The 22,500-nt window shown below is 40.8% G+C and overlaps 1 protein-coding gene across 2 annotated transcripts in view; it reads right to left on the minus strand.

The window, feature by feature from the left end:
• The window catches only part of COL25A1 (collagen type XXV alpha 1 chain), a 1,631,546-nt gene that overhangs the window by 250,798 nt on the left and 1,358,248 nt on the right, over positions 1 to 22,500 (minus strand). The window lies entirely within an intron of this gene.

Here is a 22,500-nt window from a genome sequence, read left to right on the forward strand (position 1 = left end):
TTATAACGAGCCAAACTACCTTGTGATGTGGTCAGCTGTGGTTTCTTTTGGCTTTTCTCGGTTAGGGTTGATGTGGTCAGCTGTATACTGTGATATTATGGGTTATGGTTTTATTGGGCATACACTGATGTCAGTAAGAAAGAAAGATAGAAAGAAGGCAATGTGTTGTTAGTTTGCAGTATTTCAGAATTCTGCATGTAGAGTACAATAAATGATATGCAAACTGCAGAATGCCTCACTCTACTGGGCACACATGGTAATGGTAATAATATCTGATGGTATAATTATGGCTGATCTATGTTTTTTTTTTTTTGCTTCCTATACCTCTCAGCAATCAAATCCATCACTGTGTTTCAGTAATGGTGTAGACTTCATCCAGGCAGCCATCAGAGGGTTTTCACTTTGTGCACCACAGGGCTGGATTAAGGAGTGCACATGTAGTGGATGCTACAAAGGAATGTCACTCATTTCCATGGCTGATATCACCCACACACTGCCCTAGCCCTTACCCCCAGTTGTAAGCAGATACTTCCTGTTGATTTTGGGTCTCCACTGAAGATCTTGGTGCACATTCCCCCCACAAGAAGAAGTGAGCAGGCATTGCCCCATCATTCCCTTCCTTCCTAGCTGTCTCCTCCTGTATCAGGCCATTAAATAAACACAGATCATGTAGGCCACAGAAAAGACTCCATCCCTCTATGCCACCAAGCTGGTTGATGTGCTGATAAAGTAAAGCAAGAGTAGCTTGAGGAGGTATTGAAGGTGACGAGAGAAAAGGAGCAAACAGTAATAATTATACCAGTGCATAACCTGCATCAATATGTCAACATGAAAACAGGGTTTCTTCATAGTGATTAAATCTTTGGCAGGACACAGGCAAACCTGAAGTGTTCCAAAAGAGTTGTTGATAAAGAAAGGATTTAAACATGTGTTTTCTCAAAGCAGGAGGATGTGACAGCCTTTTGTTACCTCATTTGTAAAAATAAAGCTCAATAGAATTTTCCTGAAAATAATAAAATATATTTTAAAATAAACTGTGAATTGGAAGGATGCCATCTTTAATGGCGGTGTTAAGACATAACTGTTTACGGAAGATCCAGCAGATGTTCTGCAGAGTTTGTTAAAAAGGTAATGGAGGGAGAAACTGTAACAAAATTTAAACATTCACAATTCAAGTATAGGACCACTGATTATCTCGTAATCTACTGAAAGTAAAATCTAAAAACTAGACATATTCTTTGTATCACAAAGGCCCATAAACTGAGTCAGCATGCAAACTAGGCCATAACTGCAGATGACAATAACCAAATTATGTGCCACTTCCTCTGCCCCTTTCTGGTACTGCCTTTATGGCCTGAATGTGCTTGCCTCACAATCAGTTGAATCGTCCTTAGAATTTCATAGCTCTTTCCCTGTCATTGTCCATTTGAAAGACTCACTTGCAACTTTGAAAAGCAGTTCCTGGAAAGTCTTGACTTACTTTCATTAGGTTCTGATAGCTACCCATGCTGTTTTGTGACTAAATGCTTATTGTCATTTATACATATGAGTTTGTAACCATCAGTTAACTTACCTTGCGGTGGAGGGATGGTATCTTTGTGCTTCAGCTATACCCTCCTTGACCTCGTGCATTGCAAGGCCCATGAAGCCCACAGGGGGGATTCAATAAACCCTACATGGTCATTTTCTAGCACGATGCAGACATTGTAGCTACAAATTTTAGATTTAGTAAGCACCGTGTAGAAGTGCGCACCCCCACGCAAACAAGGTAAACACTGTGTCATGCTAATTACAGCATAAGCAGCTGAACTGCATGATAATCAACCAATACAACACTATGGAGCTTTTCAACAAGCTATAAAGTAACCTTGTATACTCTGTGCTGGTTTTTCCTGTGAATTCCAAGACCTTTTGGAATACAGCCACAGAAAGGAGACTACACAGAAAGAATGTTAGGGGCTCCTGCTGCTTTAATTTATTTATATGTGCTACAGGCTGAAGCCAATGCTGCTGCTGCTGCTAATAGACCTAGGCCAAGAAGGAGAAGTGTTTTCAGGCCACATTTAGGTTTTCACAACCTACATGATGTGGAAATTGTAGAGGGCTACAGGGTGGATAGGGACACACTACAGGAACTCTGCAACCTCTGTCGTCCTCAACTAACAGCCAGAGCCAACTGAGGGGAACCCATCCCAGTGGAGACAAAGGTACGTGTAGCACTTAGAATCTTAACTACAGGTATCTTTCAGAGACCAATAGGGGACATGCTGGGGGTGTCACAGGCATCAGCATCCAGGATCCTCCATCAGATCCTGAATGCTATGCTCCAACATGCCAGTGACCAAATATATTTTCGACATAGTCCTTAGGAGAGGGCCAGAAATATGCAGGAGTTCTACCCTGTAGCACACTATGCTGAAGTACTGGGTACCGTAGATTGTACACATGTAGAAATTACAGCACCACCCAAGGAACAGGTAGGCTTTATGTAAACAGAAAGGGCTACCACTCTGCCAAGTCATGTGTAATGCCAAGGGAATCATCTTGAATGTGTGTGCTGGCAACCCTGGCAGTTATCATGACTCACATAAATGGTACACCTCCCAAATGTACCAGATGTTTGCTAGGGGGGATATCCCACAAGGTCATTTACTAAGGGTTGCAGGCTATGTACTGGAACTGTGGCTGATCAGAAATGTGCACACACCCACGGAAGAACACCATAATGAGGCACACCCTCAAACCAGAAATATCATAGAGTGTGTATTTGGGCTGCTGAAGTCACCGTTCTGGTGCCTACATACATCTGGTGAAGTCCTGCAGTAAAATTGATGGACATGTACAGAAATATTCACAGTATGTGCTATGTTACACAACAACATCCAAGGAAAACAGCTTCAGCAGGATCAGCAGGGGGAAGGGGCACACATCCCACCACTAATGCCAAGGTCACTACAACCCCAGACAGATGAGTAGTCAGAGGGGGTTCCACCAGCTGCTGTGGGTGTAGTCACATGTAGGCGTGCTCAGCATGCCCTTGCATTGGCTAAGAGACAATGCATTGTATACTCACCACCTAGGGGCCTAAAACCTTTCTCCTATGCGCATACATATAGTAACATTGATGCCAGCCAACTCACATAACCTCTACCTCCTCATATACTGGCTGTGTACTGTTTGCATTAGACAGACTCAGCCCTGAACTAAAACCATGTCAACTGCTGCATTTACAAGGTAAGTCTTGAACCTGGACTGTATTGTGTAATAACTTGAATGAGTGATATATCCTCGTATTTCACTAATTGGTACTGTAAGCAAGTTAAAGGTGGGAGATTGTTACAGTAGTAATCTTAATTTGTGACAACAGAGACTTATGTGACTTATATGTGTCCATTATTAAATAGTAGGCCTCAGGCATCAAAGATTCGCCCAGTCATACCTTGCAAAAGTACTGATGATCACTGCATGCCCTCAGTTTAGCACCATAAATATATACTGGAAAATCATTAAAGAGAGAAGTTAGAAAGTAATTATATACATTGCAGTTTCTGACTTCACAACCCTCACAAGATCATTCACAACAAAGTTGGGAAATTTTGATGCTATCAATTGTGTAACTTTCCAAGGTCAATATAAAAGTCAAAGGTAAAATTATCAGCTCAACACCACAAATGCAGATATACTAAGTACTAAGTCAGCTATGCACCCCAAGCATCAGACACAAAGCTTAAGTATCCCTGAATCCAAAAGATAGAAAATAGGGATATGGCACAGTTATCATCATTCATACTGGGTGTTGTGGGGGTGGGGGGGCAGGAGGCCTGGACTGACACAAAAGGTCAGCGAATATGTGTGAGTAATAAAGAGAAACAGGCACACATTTGGATAAACTGACAAATGGCCAGTGAGACAAATTAGTTTTAAGCCACGCTGCTGATGCATGTAACTGTTGTGTGTGTCTGTAGGGGTCCCCCAGGTGAAATTGGTGTGTGAGTGTCTGCATGAATGCAACCAAGCTCTTTGCTGGCTCGTCTTGGTATGTCGGACTGGTGTGAGCCATGCATTGTAGAGATGGCTGTTCATCGTTGTCATCCCCGACCACAAGAACTGGCACTACCAGGAGTTGCACTACCACATCCACATCCATGGTCAGATGAACTGCTGCTGCCTGAATGTGACTGATGTCTGCTGGATCAGCTCCCTTCAAGGGGATGCCCAGGACCACAACCCCATGGCCTTCCACATCTGGGTGTAGACAGCACACTCACTGATGGAGCAGTGGAAGTGCTGCCACTATTGGAGAGTGATCGGGCATGGCCACATTGGCTAACAGCAGATGATGTGGCTGACCTACACCCAACAAGGATGCCTTTCCCTCCCAGCAGACATTACATCACAGGCAATGCTCGTTCCATGACAGACACCTCTTGTTCCATCACAGACACCTCTCGTTCCAACGTGTCATTCATCCAGTCCATTGAATCTGCAACATGGTAGAGGCAGTCATGGATGTCAGCTTGTGCCACATCTATAACCATGAGCATTTGTCTGCAGTACATATGGGGGTGTGCCTGTGCCTCTATGATGGTCCTAAACATACACTGAGTGGCACAGGAAGAGAAACCTGGACCAGGTTTAGGAGGGATAGCAGGCCTCCTCTGAACGCCCCTATGAACCCTCCTTTGTGGCACCTCACCCACACTTTGGCTATGGCCAGACTCAACAGGCACCAAAGTCACAGTAACCACACTTATGGCCAGACTCAACAGGCAGTGAAGTCACAGTAACCACACTTCCATGATCAACGGCCTTGCCTTCTTGAAATTGAAAATAAAACAGAATAAAATATAAACCATGACTAAACAGTGGTTCAACACAACAAACAAAATACCACAAGAAAAGCAGAAGAACCAACTAACAAAGCTGTCTGGCATACAATAGTTCATTGATAAGTGCTTTCAGGCTAGGTGCCCTTCATCACATCATAGAACAAACTGAAAAACACAGACTCGTTAAACTGTATACCAGACAGCTTTGTTAGTGGGTTTTCCTACTTTTCTTGTAGTATTTCTTGAAATAGCGCAGCAGTACTGACATAAAAATGTTTGGCTTACCATCTGCAGGTGAGATTTTCATCTGCAATCCAGATGGTCCTGAAAGAAGTTAAGCAAACAGTAAGGGCAGCATAATTACAGCTAACAGTAACACAGGGGATAATACTTTTAACCCCTTTATATGTCTTTCAACAAGGACATGGTGGACAGCTCCAACCTAAGCTAATAAATGTAGCAATCTTCAATCCTCCCCTCAAAAAAATTCATGTGACACAGACGTAATGTATTGATTTCAATTGTTTTACTACACAACAGTATTGAACTGTTGAGATATGAGAGTCTAACTGGAAGCTTCTCCTGGGATGTGCCACTATCCCTGAAGCTGTTGCACTGACATCCAGGACATCCTGTACTGCACTTTCCTGGGAGCTGTCTGAATCACTGAACTCTTCATTCATTGTTAGTGGTGGCTCCATAGCAGGCCCTCCCCCAGTAACCATCTGGTCATGGCCCACTGCAGCTGCTGTCCTCTGCGCAGATGTGATCAAATAAGTGGCCCTATAGTGCACCCACTCATATGTCCTGCCTTGGCCATCCGCGACATTCACATCATCCACAATCTGGTGCCAAATTTGCATTCTGAGTGCCATATCTCCCTGTCCCTTTTCAAGCAGGAAGGTACCACGTTGCCTAAAGGTATATACTATGTCCTGATTCTCAGCATCAGTTGGGGGGGGTCTCGGGGGACTCTGAGGATTGACACACCTGGGTGGCATACTCCTAGCTTTCATAAAAGACAACAGAAGGATAATACACATTAAGTATCACATAACTACAAAATAACTGTTTCCAAATAAAACAGAAAAGGTAACCACTCAGTAATACCCACTGGAGAAACATAAAACAGTGTAGAGATGTGAAATATGAACAACAGGCAGGATGCAAGAAAAGGAGAGTTACAATAACAACATATCCTTTTTTGTGCCAGAACAGCAACTCAGCCTTGCCCCCCCCCAAAAAAAAAACCTGCCAATTGACACCTTTTGCTAACAAACCATCTTTGAAATGCTAAAATTTATATTAAAGGAACTGTCCCTGAAGCATTTGTACATATTTATCACAGAGTATTCCATTATCATGAACTGACAATCATGTATACCCGTGAAATGGCTTGACAAACATGCCAGTGGCATCAGTACATTTCTAACTAATGCATACAGATAAAAGTATAAAAGCCTTTGCTTAGATTTTTCTTAAATACATTATAGCATATGCAGTATGTAGCTGACAAAATGTAAGCAAGCCTTCTGAAGTTCGATAATCCTCTGTGCAGATATATCCTGAAGAAGTAGTGTACATTTAATCCTCTCCACATAAACAAGTCTATTCACCATCAGTTTGCATAGCTACACTGTTGCCTTTTTATATGTAGATACAGGGGTGTTAGCACCGTGAATATGCAAATGAGTTGTGAACAGATTAGAATTGCTGAATCCCAAATACTTGGATCTGTGTAGGAGATGCAAAGATAGTGCAGGCACTCCCTGTGTGTTTGTTTTTAATGGATTGCAGATGTGAATGATTACAGGTTGTGAGTAGGAAACCAGAACAGCAATGCAGGCTGCCTTACATCCAATGGGTGTGTCACGTAAGACCTACAAAGCAGCACACAATTCACAGGTTGTGCATCTTAACATCCACCCTGCATTTCATTTGTTGGCAACTGCATATGTTATTATTTCCAGTTAATATCCTCACACATTTTAAGTCCAATGATATATACTGGCCTACAGACTGCATGCCTCACATTACTGGTCAGATAACTGATGAATGACTAACAAACACAGAGAGGTAAGACAGCTGTATATTTGCAAGCAATAATCATAACAAGTTGTGTGAGCACTAACTGCACTACAGCCAAAAAAATAAATGTACTAATAACAGTCGCATGGTTTCATATTACTGTAGATGATGTTGCAGTTGATTGTGTGCAGAATGATTTCATTTCCTTGCTGCAAAGCTGTTTGTGTGGCAAAGAGGGATAAGGTAGCCATCCTGTATTCTGAAGGTTCATCGCTGTGAAAGTTCAAATCCAGATCTATGTAGACATATCTCATGTGAACCATCATTTTCTAGTGTGTATGTCATAGACTGAGTTTTCCTCATTTTAACTACTTGTCCCTTTTTTCCCCTTTTCTGTCTTGTGTTTTTTCTTTTTTGGAGCTGGTGTTTGCACAATGTTTCATTTAGTGCACTCACGGGAATGGAGGAAATGAATGTTAGGTTTGGCTGTGCTTATCTCATTTGCGTGTGTGCAAACTGGACAACTGGACCATCCAAGAAGCAGACAGAACACCTGCAGACAGCCAAAAATAGAAACAGGATATATTCAATTAATTGTGTTGAGTACTGCACAAAACCACTAACCAACATTGTGCAGCAGTTCCCCAGCAGCTGCAGCCATCAAACACCTGCAGACAGGACCCAGACAGCCAAAAACAGAAACCAGATACATTCAATTAATTCTGTTGGGCACAGCGCAAACCTGGTAAGTGGCATTGTGTGGTGGATAACACAAATACCTTAAGAATGATTAGTAAATTAGGGAATGTGATGTAACTAGTCCTGTGGCAGCAGATGTAGGTGGAGGGCCAGAGTACAGATGGTCCTGGATTCTAGTACAGGGTGTGCAACTTTTTTTACTATTGTGACATTGCAGTTTATAGCAATGAAATGAAACATGAGCAAGTATTATTTCAAGTATCTTGTGGCAACAAGTGTAAGTGTAGGAGTGCCATACACATGGTCCTGGGTTCTAATACAGGATATTCCATACACTTTTACTGTTGTTCCACTTCCCATTATATTCAGTCTCAGTTATAACACTTTAGCTATTGGATCTGACATTAATTATATGTATAAGGGATGACACACTATTATTGTGTTTTTTATTTATTCATTCATTTATTTATGCATTATCAGATTTATTATCAGATGTATGAGTAAGGGTATATTGTGGACTATATTTCTGTAAGTATAACTTTTCTATCTGGACTTACATGTCCTTCACATTTGCCTAAGACACATGCACAACTGCCTCTATACCCAATAACCATGTCAGGTCACACACATACATGTGTAACAGCTCATACTGTCACCTCCATTTATGTATGATGCCTATTCTTCTGTGGAAAAGATGGAAAATCAATGCTGTGGAAGTAAATGTTTTGTCTCTTATGCCTAGGTTTGAATCCCACACTGTAAAAATCAATTTTATCATTCCTCACTGCTTGACACTGCTGATGACCTCACACCATCGCACAAATGCGTAGAGTGGTTGTGCGCACTCCAGTAAACACTATAATTGGAACTGGCTGGAAAGCATCAGTCTCCATTGCTCTAGATCCACTGAGAGACAGACATGGCAGGCGTTAGTGCGGAAGGTGCTAGGTTTAGGGTGCAGACGTGGGGTGTCCAGGAGTCCAGGATATTTACTGGACTCCTCAGAAAGCAGAACAGACACAGACTTCTGCAGGGGACTATTCTGGCTCCCAGTACAAATCTAAGGCATGGGATAGTTTAGTCCAGGCTGTATCCAGTGCCACTGGTGCCCTGTGCACTGTAGAGAAATGTAGCCATCAGTTTAATGACCTACAAATGAGGAAGAGGGATACTCTCAACCAAGGGTTTTAGGAATTTAGAAGTGAGGACATCCCCCATCTGTGTAAGTATCAACTTAACAGAATACTTGTAAGACTTAGAAAGCTGAATATAGGCAAGACTGGTATGCATAACAGTCTTCTGTTCTTTTGTTTTTTCCCCAGCTGCCAGTGATCAGGAGTGCAATGTCCAAGGACGAGCCTACATTGGTGACACTGAGGGAAGTAAGTGGTATGTATGCAGCAGAAGAGTAGTTTTATTGTAGCAGTAGAAGTTAAAGGTAGTTTTTTTTGGTATTTTATAGAGTTGTATCAAACTGAGCATGCATAACCCAACTGTAAAAGCAAGTATGTATGCATTAGTCTGTAGCACAAACCAATTGTAAGAGCTCAATATTAGATTTTAGTCAGAGGTTGTGGGTTCAAATACCACAGTTCAGAAATATACAATACTGTTATTTCTTCAATAAAATTTACATTAAACTAAAACTTCTATACCAGTGGCACAAATACCCTGCTGTAAACTGTTATCTGTATAACTGGAACACGCATATGTGCAATATATGAACATTTCAAGGATTACTTGCTGCAATCTGTAGTATGCTGTGCATCTGTTAGGAGGTGGTAGACTGAAATGTAAAACTTAAGATAAAAGAGTTGCATAATTGTATTAATGCATTGTATGTCACATATGAAGGTACTAATCTTATCTATTTTTTCTCTCACCAAACCATTATCTCTCTTTTTTATTTGCTTTATTTTATTGTATTTTATTTTTAAAAATATATTTTTATTTTATTTTATAAATAATTTTTATTTTATTTGTATTTTTTATTTTAATTTATAAATAATTGCTTTTTTATTTTATTTGTATTTTATTTTATTTTATAAATACTTTTATGTTATTTTTATTTTATTTTATTTTTTTATTTTATGTGTAGTCAAAATGTGTCAATGTCATACATGTGTACCTCATCACTAAATGCTCCACAGCACAGTGAGGTAGGCCAGCCCGCTCATTGGATCAGCCTCCCCTGCTGCACCAGCAACAGCACTAATTTCCAGCACATCTGGGAGCCAACCTGGCAGCACTGCCTCTGCTGCCCTTGCAATACCTGCACCCACAGGTAGTCCTGCCCCTGAGGCTGGTCCAGAGGTACCATCCTGAAGCAGTGGTGGAAGTGGTAATTTCATCACCCTCAGCCAGTTGCCAGGGATGGTGCATAGGGTGGTGGACTGTATTGTTGCTGCATGTCTACACTGGGTGCAGAGGCTGCTCTCTGTCATTTTGTGCCTACTAGCAGGAGGAGGAGGTGACATCAAACACTCCAGCTAGCGGTGGAGTGAGGTGACAATGATGACACTACAGTGGATGAGGACTCGATTTCACTGTCTCCCAGATTGATGACCGTGGGCTCAGGATGTCCCCACCCTCACCCCAATTATGGTATCCCCCAACCTTTTGTGTCTATCACCACCCCGGTCTCTTGTCTTGTTTGTCTTGTCTGTCTACAACTTCATCCTTACCTCCCCAACTTAGCTGAACCAGACATACCTACTTCCTTTCTCCAACATTCATCTCTCTCTCTGAAATAAAAATTAAATGGACACCTGTCCCATAAAAAATTGTCTCATACATAGCTATCCATTTCACACACATGTCTTCTTGACACACTTGATTCAGTCCAGTTGGTTATACAACATGAATATGTTGTGGTCACCCCTCTCTCTGGAGGTAACAGTCCACATGCAATTAATATTTTGCACATATATTCAGTTTACACTTGTAAAAAATGGATAGCTATGGTTCTTTCCTTACTCTCTCCTGCACATTTCTGTCCTGATTTCCCTTTGTTCTTCCCCCTGCTTGCTCCCCATTTCACCAGTTTTCTACCTACCCCATTTCACCACTTTAACGTGGTCAAAAATAGAATCACACTTAATGCACATAAGTTACTGGAAAAGCAGTGGATCCATTCAATTTTTGGGATCCATGTTTGCAGAGAGATGTGCATTGCTCGCCACCATGCAGCAATGGTGGGTGGTGGCAAACTGCTGTGGTTACCTTTGCGCAATGCTGCTTAACACCGCTGCACTATGCTAACACACTACAACGCATGTACTATAAAGAATTTGTGTCATTGCATTATCACTCTGTAATTTAAAGTATGCAAAAGTATTAGGTGCACCTGGATTTGAAGCCAGTACCATCTGGCCCTAAAAAGGAATGTATCAATGCATTAACATGTGCTGCCACAGAGTCAGTTAAGCAGCAGGTGTGTTTTATAAACTCAGTACTAACTGTAAGACTTTAGCAATGCTGCTTGCATTTGCACACTGTTTAGCAATGCACAAATGCATATCTTGCATGCATATACACTTTGCCAACCATCGCACAAACCTGGTTCTTGCTACACTATGGAAATGTACATTTTAGTCTGTATTACTGCTGTTTACTGTACAGTTCCTGTCTATGAATGAAATTACATGTGGAAACATTACCATCTGAGGGCTCTATCTAACAATATATCACATATTTACAATACATCTATGTGTTGCCACCCCAAAGCACTGCAACCCTGGTGTCCGAGTACTTTTTCCACACATATATCACTTACACTACAAAATGTAATATCAAACGTTGTGTGATCTGGAATGCACATAATCTGGTAACATGCGAGGCTAGGGAAGGAATCAGCATGGACTTTATCCACAGGGACATAGCTGACCTTCAACATACCTGTCCTGACCCATTTTCTTTTTTTAAGGCTAGATCTTGCTTATTGAACCTTGTGGACTTCTTTGATACTGACCCCAAAGACCTGGATGAGGAATAACAGGGCATACCACCTAAGTGGAGTTAACCAATACCTTTGACACTATCCCCCATTCACTTATAGTGAAGATCTCCCATGTAGGAGTTAAGGTGTACAGTAGTAGACGGATAGCCAACTGGCTCACCGACAGAACACACACTCTCAAAGTTGGGGACTGCACCTCCACCACTAGCCACTTACCATTAGAATACCACAAGGATCTCTGCTGGGTCTGCAACTGTTTGAAAACTACTTCCATAAAACACAGGCAACAGTAGATGGCCTGTGATTTCTGACGGTTGGAGATGTCTGTTAAGTGTATGCACTCATATAGAGTCCCTCAACGATTCTAACATATGACAGGAGGGCTGTTTGGTGCAAGACTCAAGGACTGAACCTTAAAGCATACAATGCCTCATTGTCCCCTTTGGTAATGAACTACCCCTGCTAATTATGATATACATAGCACCCCTCTAAGCACCCCTCTAAGCTCAAACACAGTGTTGTGAGACTTAAAAACACATGTTGATAGCAATCTACACTTTCATCTCTGTGTCCATAGTGATGACACACACATATGCATTGCACACCTCATACATATGGACATCACATTCAAGACCATAGTGGTCATACCTCTGCTGTACTCTACCCTTATCAGACCATAAATTGAATACAATGCTCTCTTCTGTCTGTATTTCACCAGACACCTGCAGCAAGTGGAGACAACACATGTTTGTGCCTGGGAGAATCCAGGGCCTCCAAACATGATATACATGGAAAGACTGAAAGACCTGTCACTGTATTCAGTATCATGCAGGCTGCTGAGAGGTGACCTATACTTGGCCTACAGAACAGTCTCAGACCATGTTGTGCTGGAAATGCTGCTGGACATCTGCAAATCAAATGGGACAAGAATAACTTGCCTCAGGTTTCTGAATCTAGCCTATGACATAAACAGAACATGTTGGGGTAACAGACATATTGCCCAGCAATGCATACTCCTCTGTAATAGGCTCCCATGGCATGTGAAGTAGTGCTCCACAATGATCCTGTTCAAGCACAACGTTGAGTATTGGTTGGTTGATTGTAAAGTCACCTCTGGGGTGGCACCTATGTTCCCCAATGAAAGGGCCAGTTGGCGCTGCTCACAAAAAACGCTCTGCTAACAACAACTATCTAACTATGCTCAGTAAGGGTACTTATGTTTTTACACAGCTAGGCTTCTAAACACCCTAGGGCCATTAGGTTAGTAGCCTCCTATGAACCTATGAAATTATGAACCTATGCAGGCCTTCCAACATCTTGTCTCATATATGGCCTGCTGATGTCATCTACTATAAGTTCACCTGCACTCTTGTAAAAGTCAGACTTGGGCAATGGCGCTTGTAGAAAGTACTGTGTTAAATAGTCTGTGTACTTAGGTAGGGGTTCTTTTCTCACTGTTGTCAACTGTGAGTGTGTGTGTGTGTGTGTGTGTGTGTGTGTGTGTGTGTGTGTATCTAGACAGAAGAGCAGAAGTATTTAGATTGACAGTATTTTGATTACTGCAGATGCCTACATATCCATTTCATGCAGCCCACCCAACATCTTGTTTCCCACATGGCCTGCTAATGTCATCTACTATAAGTTCACCTGCCCCTTGTAAAAGTCAGAATTGTGCCATGGCACTTGCATAAAGTACTGTGTTTTGCAACATCTGTGCTTTGATAGGTATGGGACTTGTTCTCCCTGCAGTCAACTGTGTGTGTTTGTCTAGACAGAAGGGCAGAAGTGTGCATCCCACAGTTACTGCTCCAATGACATGGACTGACAGTATTTTGATTTGTGCAGATGCCTACACATCCATTTCTTGCAGCTCACCCAACATCCTGTCTCCCACATGACCTGTTGATGTCATCTACTATAGGTTCACTTGCACTCCTATAAAAAGTCGGACTTGTGCTGTGGCACTTGTGTGCTCTGTAGTCGGTGTACTTAGATAGGGGTGCTATTATCACTGCAGTTGTTTGTGTGTGTGTGTGTGTGTGTGTGTGTGTGTGTGTGTGTGTGTGTGTGTGTGTGTGTGTGTGTGTGTGTGTGTGTGTGTGTGTGTGTGTGTGTGTGTTTGTGAGATCTTGTTTGACAGTAAAGAGAGCATTTTACACCAGCATGTGGGATACTGTTATAGTCTCCTCAGCAGACAGTGCTAATGTCATCAGCTATAAAGTGTTGTCTGAGACACTCCAAGTAAACTTGTGCCATAGCACTTGCATAAAGTACTGAGTTCCGTAGCCTGTGTATGTTGATAGAGGTTCTATTCTCACTGCAGTCAACTGTGTATATGTATGTGTGTCTGTGTGTGAGTGTGTGTGTGTGTGTGTGTGTGTGTGTGTGTGTGTGTGTGTGTGTGTGTGTTTGTGAGCTCTTGGTTGACATTACACAGAGCATTTTACACCGCATGTGGGACACTGTTCTTACCATATTCTCTTCAAGAGAGTCAGTTGATGTCATCTTCTATATCAGATTTTTGGATATGAAGTACTCCCACCAGGGCAGGGTCAGACACAGGCAGAAGTCCACTCATCCTATACAAGACAGATTACAGTGACAATGGCTTTTAATCTATCCACATACATTACGGCTTGGTTTGTAGGCTCTGTGTTATCTTGCTGAGAAATCACTGTGGTCTCTCCAGATGCTACATTTGTCTGGTGAGATACATGCAAAATAAAGCATTATACTATATTTTTGTATACTATAGTTTTAATGAGGTTTGGCTACAGTGCTGTCATACAATTCTAAGATCTGAATATGATGGCACAAGTTGTGATGTGCACAACATAGGCTTTTAAGACCAGTGTAGACACTTGGTGGTTGAAGTTCAGATTGCTATCTACATGTGTTCCCAGTGCTTGCATCACTGGGTTTCATCATAGCAGGACTGCTATCAATGCTGTGATTAACATGGAATTCCACTTTTCAGATGGACAACTTAGGAAATTATGCATTTTTGCATTTATTTGTAGATAGTGTGCATTTGTCACCATTCATTCGTCTGTGTTAGCTTTTCCTGTACTATGTTATCATCATTGGTGGGCTCAATGATTGCACCCAATATGCAAGAGTCAGCAAACCTGGTAAGCCAAAAGCCATACACTTTAGTCTGAACTGATAGAGACCAAACAGTGAATGGCCAAACACAGATTCCTGGGGTTTGCCAGTAGATACAGTTCTACTGGTACAGGTTGATTCACCAACTTTCATAGTATGTGCTCTCTCGGTGAGCTAATTGGTTGCCCATCTACTGACATAAAGATCAGTCCTCAGCTGGGAGGGTTTCTCAAAGATACCTGCATGGGGATTTTGTCAATACCCTACAGAAGATCAAAATAGGCAGCATGCACTGTCTTACCTTCATCCAGACCTATCACACAGAATCAATGGGCTGTGACATCATTGCAGATCACCTATGGCATGACTCAGCATGTTCACCTTCCTGATACAGTTGAATACACACTTCAATATACCCTCCACATGGTCTATGTTCCCATACAACAGTGCATATCAACACACATCCATCAGAGTTGGGGGGGGGGACCTGATATATGCGTTTATAGAGACATCCTGACTCTCCTCGACTGTGAGGTAGACCGACATGTCATCATGGACCTCTTCTACATGTTCACTAGTAATATTTCTGCTGTGTGCGACAGACTTGTGTAAGTTGTTAATGCTACATCTTGTTTGTTACATCTGATACATGTCCTCAAAGAGGTCATCGAGGGCATACATGATGACAACAATATCATCTTGTGGAACTTGGCTAGCTCAAGACATTTGACAGAAATCCACACTGAGGTATTCAATCATATATAGCTATAAACATCTATACCAGCAAATGGGTAGACCAGTGTGTGTATCACATACGTGGCATCTCACTATGTTGACATGTGTGATGTGTCCTATATCTCAGGTCCAGTGATCAGGTCCGTACATCAGGGCTGTCTGCTAGACACTTTCCTGTCCATTAGTTAAGTGATGGACATCACAGATGACATACACATCATGTGTCCAAACAGCTGACTGAAGGTTTACAGATTGTGGGCAATCATTGACTCCAACTGTGATATTAGTATAATATAGACAGTATCAACACATACCAGAAATTTTTGCCACAGCCATAACACCTGCATTGACAAAAAACATGAGGCAGTTTGTTAAGTCAGGAAACAAGCACATCACCTAAGTATAATGTGGACATCGCACCCTATAATCAGATCAAAAGGCATGTGATCTGTGTTCTGGGGAAGATGGTAAGTGGTACATCCACCAGCATGTGGTCACAGTGCTGACTACTTCCTTGAATGTAACACAAGTAATGGGTATGTGAAGGACATCCACATCGAGGCCATAATATAGTCATGTTTTCTCAGCCTTCATCAGAACAATAACTGTGTACAATGCACCCTTCTTCCTGTACCTCCCTACACATCTTCCAGTGATGTGTAACTGAAGTGTACTATCTTTGTCACAGTGAGCTAACACAGCTTATTGGCCATACCTAGGTATTCTTTTTGTGCCATACACATGCCATACACTTCCAACAGCTGAAGAGACCACAAAAAGTACCTCACCAAGAGGATTACTGGCCTCAAACATATGTCCTATGCAGCTCGACTGAAAAAACTCTGGCTGTACTCAGTGGCATATCGCTTACTCAGAGGTGATCTCTGACTGACTTACAAAGCCATGTCAAACTCAGAATTGATGGACATGCTCCACCTAAAGAAATCCAAGTCACTGTGAGCCATGTGCTCTAGTGAGCTAAACCTCGCCACAACAATAAATAGAACATGCTGGAGGGATAGATTCCTGTCACAGAGTCTCCCCATGCTTTGGAACAAAAAAAATTTCAAATTACATCAGGCAGAGCCCCTCACTAACACTCTTCAAGAGAAACCTTGACGAGTGGATGGGTAACAGAAAATACACCCCTGGGATCACTTCATTGGCTCTGCTTGACAGAGGATCAGTTAATTAATCAATGGGGTGGCGAACGCTGACACACTCTGGCTAGGCTTATAAATGCCCTCTAGCAGATAGCCTAGTACCTACCTATGAACCTATGAACCTATGACTGTCTGATGGTGCAGAACACCAATCAAGTTGTTACTCAGGATGCATGTGTGCTACCTGTTCTGCTGATGCACACACTACATACATAGGTGTTTGACAACATTAATGGCATATATATCATTCGTAACATTGTGGATTATGCCATATATATGCCATGCAAACAAGCCAACTAGCCTGTATTGCTCATAATGTAGCATACAGGTATAGCAGTGTCCCTGCTAACACTGCCAGCAGATGTTACAGTGCCAAGACAGTGTGCGTGGTTACCCTCATAGAGTGTGGATATATCATAATAGTTGTTCAAGTGTGTGTGTGTGTGTGTGTGTGTGTGTGTGTGTGTGTGTGCAGACTCATCTCTTATCACTCTAAATCGCATATGTTATGTCAGAGGCATGTTATTACTGGTGGTATTATTCTGATATTGTCCACGATTGTGGTTTGTTCTTGTAATGTTTTCAATCAGCCTTTACCTGTGCCCACCTGCTGGAGACCTCTACTGAGAGTACACTCATATTTAGGCATATCAGTCTGCACAGCTTCACATTGTGCACCCTACACCAACTGTATGTCAGATCCCTGATAGATGTCCTCTGCATTATTCATGTAAGGATGCTTATCTCACATAGACATCCTCCCCATAAAAGACATTTTCACTCTGCAGTCCCTACTGTACCATATAGATGTGCAATTGGTGCTGCTGCTACAACCATCTTTCATTGACATGCCCTCCTGTGCTGCACATTACGTTGTTTCACTTGTCCTCTTTCCCTGTGTTCATTCCTACAGTTCATCTGTGTGCCTTTATTCAATACACACACTTCCCCCCGAGTATTCATTTTACATGGCAGTCCACGTCCCATTACAGATCATTTACACAGCTTCAGTACAGAATGCCAGGAATGGGATATCACAATACTCTGCACTGTAGGTACACTGTCTTGTACTATGTTTGGACCATATACTTTGCATTCATACCTCTCAACTGTTCAGATATTCTCAGGATGTCTAAATATGTTCCTTATCAAATTTGTGGCTTTCTGTCATATCACCAAGATGATCGCGGGACTGATATGAGTCAATATTACGTACATTTAAGTTCATACCTCTCAACTGTCATGATTTGTGCAGAATGTCAAGTTTTTGCCCCATATTCTTGATCTTTTTTTCATAACATTTTCTAGAAATTCATTGGCATGTTATTGTGGACTGAAATCACAAACTGATGACAGGCATTTGAATTTCAAACTTCATGCTCTTCAGAAAATTCATGCTACTGTACAACCTATTATTCTATCACCTTTCTAAGTTTGGAAGAGCAATATTAGAACCTGTCCTTGTTTTGGGCCCTTTGTTCCCCCATTATTTATGGCTTTGTCCAAATTTCTTGCTCTAAGAGGTTGAGAGGTACGTGTGGGTTTCATTCCACCACATTTGTATGTGACAGCTATGTCAAATATGTTCCTGTTTCTGGTTAATTACCCCTGCAGTATGATGGCCTTTGTGCAGATGTGCTGCACTAACAGATTGACAGCTGTCTGTGAAGCCCTGGTGATATTGTGGTATTCCATGCAAATCTGTGGACTGTAGGTGCTCTGCTTTAGACGGAATTGCTATCCACATTCACTTACATGGCTTTCTGGATGCCAACACTGTTGCCAGCTGCAAAACCTCACTTAGACGTGCCACCCAGCATGAATATGCATTGCACAGTGGTGCTGTCTGCCTGTTGCCACACACACACACACACACACACACACACACACACACACACACACACACACACACACACACACATACATGCCCACATGCCCACACACACACACACACACACACACACACACACACACACACACACACACACACACACACACACACACACACACACACCCACATGCCCACACACACACACACACACACACACACACACACACACACACACACACACACACGTAGATTCCGTGTAGGCTTTGCAGGAAGCCTATACAGAGTTTATTGAATCCCTGGGATAGTGTATAAATGCAAAAAGATATATTTCTGGATTCATGTCACTATTCTGACACTAGAAAAATCACCTTGACCGTCAATGAAACCTTAAATACAAATAACTGCTAACTTCAAAATGCACCCCCACAAAAGAAATGTGTTTTGTTTCTGCAGGGTAAAAGCTCCTTGCACCCTCATAACTGCAGAATACCTACATAATAAGTGAACAAAAAGGCAGAAGAATGTTCCATTTAAGCTTGCTCAGCAAAATCACAACAATAACTAAGAGATGAGTGATGCACCACACCATAAAACGTAACTCAACGATTTATTCAGAGCTGTATCTCAACAAGACAAAAAACAACAAACAACGGATTAGCGCTTTCAGCTATCAAAGCCTTCTTCAGATCCACATTCAAAAGCCACATCTCAATCTAATATAAAGCATATAGCAGCCAATGACAAAAAACATGTAAACAAGCTGCTTTGCTCTAACCAATACAAGTGCTTATACAAGCACTTCATCATCCAATGTGTTTCATTATTCTAATTAACTTTGACTAGCAAGTTAAGATGGAAAATGTAAATTAGACTTCGCTTTCTCAAACATCATGGGTCTCAGCTAGCAAATGAAAGCAGAAATGTAAATCAGACTTTACTTGCTTAAAAATCATTGGTTTACTTTAAACATTAGAAAAAACCTAGCTTTAACTAGCAAGTTAGGATGGAAAATGTAAATTAAACTTCACTTTCTCAAACATCATTGGTCTGGGCTAGCAAATGAAAGCAGAAATGTAAATCAGACTTTGCTTGCTTAGACATCATTGGTTTGCGTTAGACATTAGACAAAACATAGGGAATTTATATCAAAAAAGTATTCCCTATCGCTTTCATAAGAATAAAAAACAAATTATTCCAAGTTCACTCATCAAAAAGCACGATTCTATAAAGACATTTAACAAAACATATCTTACTAAAATATAAATAATTAAAACATTTTAGCATTTAAAATATGTATGCAAAGTCCGTAATAACAAAGTGCTAATAAAAAATAATATAATGTATCTGTAAATTATGTAATATATATTACCTACATAAAAATTATTAAACAACAGAAGCAGAAAAAATATACATTAATAGTATAAGCAAACACTATCGTTAAAGATGTCATAAACAACGAACCCTAGGAGCTATAAAAAGTCTGAACAGCACCATAAAAAGATATGATAACCATCTTGAATTTCTATTATAAACAACAGTGACTAGAAATAAAAATAAATATATATATAAATAAATAAATATAATACAAGTCACTAGGACAATTAATAAGGCAATATGGGTCATAATCAGAACCTTCAATCAGACGATAGTACACAATATATAAAATCATATGATTGATAGTTGTTAACAAGTCAACCATATGAAAATTATTTATTTATTAGGCTAGGCTGTATATTGAATAATTTTTGCATTCTTCAAAAACGGCTTAATTGGTACACTTCCATTTAATCCAGGTGGATGATCAGCCCGCAGTCTCATAATCCATTTGGATTAACTGCAGAATAAGGGCAAAGACCTTCCCGAGACAACAGTCTCCCTAACTCTATTTACAGCATTTAGCTGCAATAAATGAGCATCAAAACATATTTTAATCAATAAAAACCCTAATATCAAAATGGATGGAAATTAAAACAAGAGTCAAGACACTAAGTCAACAATCAAACACCAACCAAAAAATTATGGAAACTGACAACCTATTCTGATCAATTAAATAGTATCTCAACAATGTTGTTTCACTAATAAAGAATTCAACTAAGTGGAATTCAATGAAGCAATATTACGTTTATTTTTAATTGCAAATGCTTTTGATTTCTAGTGGCTCTACTCAGTTTTGCAGTTCTAGCCCCAGCTGCCTCTCTCCTCCATATTCCCTGATCCTCCTACTATGGAGTACATCACTTTAACCTGCTATGTACTGTTTCACTGCTGTTTTTTCTGTGGATTCAGATGCTACAGCTGTGGCTGACTCCATGGCATAGAGAGGTGAAGCCATGATGGTGCTCCAGGTGACTCAGGTTCGATTACCCGAACCTGATCTCTGTGGTATCAGTCAGAGGAGTAAGGAGGAACTGCATTTGTGTCAGCTCACTTACCTAGGTCAGAAAGGCTAGACTTAAAGCCAGGGGCTATCAGTCATTAGTGGAGACTACTGATGTTAGTACAGAGGCATGTGTGTATGTAATGCACATCAGGAACTGGGCAGGGCAGCTAGTAGGACACCATACTAGGCACCATACTAGGATACCCTCATCTCCTGACTGCACACTTTCCTAATCTGCTTAAGGATTTCTATGTTTGTGGGGTCCTAGTTTATAGGGAAAAACAAACAGATGTCAGGGAAGGTGGAACATATGATCAAGTAGGGGGGGCTGGACATGAATGATGGCAGGGGGCTGTGGTGAGAGTCTAAAAATGTATATATAAAAAAAAAGAAAATATTTCTGACCTATGCATTTCTCAAACAGTGTGACTCAGTGACATTTTCCTACAGCATTCTCCTGCTATAGCTATTTCCTTCAGTGTCCTCCATCATTTTTGTTGTGCTGAACAGTTCAATCACTGGGCTTCTGGTGGTTTTAGACTACTAATTTTGTTTCTAAAGCCAGTTCCTTGAACTGTATTTTTGTATTACCTATTTCCTATCACAATGAAAAACTGTACTTTGTTATGTATCACAATGTACTTTCTGTCATGAAATATGAACTTGTGGGATGATCTGTCCTTATTCTTAGTCAGGACTATAGCACCCTTTCACTGCACTTACTGTATCAATGAAAAAGCATACTTGTCTTGAATCTTTAGCTACATGTCATAAACAGTTACGTATGAAACTATCTGGTCCACAAAAAGCACAGCTACTGCCTGCCACAGCAAGGGATTCATGAATTTGCTCTCAGACTCGCATCTTAGGCATGTCAACAATGCTGGCACACATAATGAGATTTAAAATAGGCTCTATCATTTAAAGCAATTTTATAATTGAAATTTGTCTAATTTGAAGCAAGAACTAGAACATATGCTTACGTGCATTCAGAGATCAAGGGCTGCCTAAACAGTCTATGTTTTCCCAATTAACTGCAGACCAACATATTCTACCCAACTACAATCCATCTTCCATAAGAGACGCACAGCTGGAAAACATTCCCAACTTAGTAAAACAAGGGAATCACAGTGTAAAGGCATCTGAGATTGCTTGATCTTTTAGAAATGTCAGGACAAAAAATCTAATAAATTAGTTTCCCTTTTCAGAAGTAAAAAAACATCATATTCAGAACAGACACTTCTTATCCAGACTCTGTCCTGATCTTGGTTTTCACAGAGAATAGCTTGAGAAAATGAGCTCTGCCTTAGTACTTGTAGATATGTAAGCTTGTCATATTCATAAAACTGCAGATTAGTTTGATTAGTTTTACTAAAATTATCTGAGCAGCCATACTTACTGAAACAACCAAGAATCAGGCAAATTTCAGAGTTAGATTTTCCATTTCTATTTTTCAAGATTCATTAAATCAAAGCGGTCATAGCTGTTGCTGGAGTTAGAAATATAATGGCAATATCACAGCTAATGTCAGTGCTGTTTAGACCAGCTGTTTGCAGCATGCCAAAAGCTTTGCTCCTCTGGTAACTTCACAAGTCAAATGGTTTTACTAATAAGTTCTTAGAAAAAAGTCATTTCTAGCCGACCAAACCCTTGTGATCCAAGCTTAGCTCAGTACTGCAATCTGTAATCTGTAAGACAATCTAAACCTTTATATGAAATACACTCCCCAAATGTTTTTTTTTTTTTTTTGTTTAAAATATCCTGCTAATGTA

Source organism: Protopterus annectens, chromosome 2.part0 (assembly GCF_019279795.1).
Source record: "Protopterus annectens isolate FY-2018-M chromosome 2.part0, PAN1.0, whole genome shotgun sequence".
Taxonomy (NCBI): Eukaryota; Metazoa; Chordata; order Ceratodontiformes; family Protopteridae; genus Protopterus; species Protopterus annectens.